General features: G+C 38.4%; 1 non-coding gene across 1 annotated transcript; it reads left to right on the top strand.

Annotated features, from left to right (window-relative positions):
• The first annotated feature begins 1,322 nt into the window (after positions 1-1,322).
• TRNAL-UAG (transfer RNA leucine (anticodon UAG)) lies at positions 1,323-1,402 on the top strand. The gene has a single exon. It is a non-coding gene; the product is annotated as a tRNA-Leu (tRNA).
• Positions 1,403-1,404: the final 2 nt, after the last annotated feature.

Below are 1,404 nucleotides of genomic sequence, written 5' to 3'. Positions count from 1 at the left end.
TCTTTTAGGAGTGCTTCTTCTTCCTTTTACCCCCTAGTATGCAGAATACATTCTTGCATAACTTTGGTTCTTGTAGTCCGATTCATATGAAAGTTTCAGGGCTTAATAGCGGTAGGCAAATGTGTGTGCATACCTTAGCCTAGACTATGTCTCCCAAATTTCTATTTTGGGATGGCATTCCAAAGGTCAGGCTCTCCTTATGCTCAAGAGCTACATCATAATAATCATTTATCAGGAATCTACATATTTGATTTCGTCTCTCTTGCTTTAAAAACCGCCTCGATATGTTGTAGAAAGCTACGCTGACAATCGATATTTATCGATTTCGTGATAAGAGTTTCAGTTATCTATGATTTGATTTAAGCTTGTGGTGCGCGGGCCTTATGAGAAGCTGCATTTAAGTCTCTTGCTTTTACAGCTTCCGAGTGCGGCACGTTACAGGCGTACGGACTCTCGCTCGACCCGATGCTGTTCAAGAATATTTATGCCTAAAGGTATCGTAGCGTGCTGCTTCCGCCTGTAACATTCATTTCCACAATGCCAATATGCCCGTTTCAATGGGTACAGGGTGTAAAAATGAGCTGGGTTGAATTGAATAATGAATTAAATGAGTTAAATAAAGATTGGTCGAGTGTATGCTTAAAAGTTAGTTATGCCTCAGGGAACGGATACGAACCAGTAAACGAACCAGTAAAGAAACCAGTATAGGAACCAGTATTGGCATCAGTACCAGTACGAACCAGTATATGAACCAGTTTAGGAGCCAGCATACGAACTAGTATAAGAACCAGTCTGGGAACTAGTTCAAAAGTGCAGTGCTCAAATAGAATGTTATATGAAATAATGTTAAAGTCTTTCGGATATTAGATAAGTTCCTAAATCAATATGCCCCAATGCAAAGAAGGGTATACGAATTTCACCAACAGTTAATAAATAATAAAATAATAAAAAGTAAAAAAATAAGCAGCAGAGGACATTTTGTATTAGCCATTAATTGATGCTCGTCAACAATTAAATCGAGTTTTGATTTTTCAATTATTTAATTGTGCGATTTGTTGTTCGCAACGTGAGAAAATGAATTTTTCAGCAGCGCGGAAATGTAAAGGTAAAGGCAAAGGTGAACGAATTCGAGTTTAAAGAGTGGCAAACAGAGAAATGGCGAAGATACAAAAGTTGAATAAACAAATAATTGAAAGAATAATTAATTTTTCAAGTAATTGAACGATTTTGCAGTAAAATGAAGCTGTCTACAAAATCTAAGATTTACGAAAAAGGAGCATTAGTTAGTATAAAAGTAAGCAAAAGTAACCCGGCAGTCAGCTGGCAGCGTGGCCGAGTGGTCTAAGGCGCTGGTTTTAGGCACCAGTCCGCAAGGGCGTGGGTTCGAATCCCACCGCTGTCATA

Source organism: Drosophila montana, unplaced genomic scaffold (assembly GCF_035044405.1).
Source record: "Drosophila montana isolate Dmon_TW-CO22-7 unplaced genomic scaffold, ASM3504440v1 contig_920_1, whole genome shotgun sequence".
NCBI classification, from domain to species: Eukaryota; Metazoa; Arthropoda; class Insecta; order Diptera; family Drosophilidae; genus Drosophila; species Drosophila montana.
Note: the sequence above shows the minus strand (reverse complement) of the source record. Positions and strands in the feature narration are given on the sequence as shown.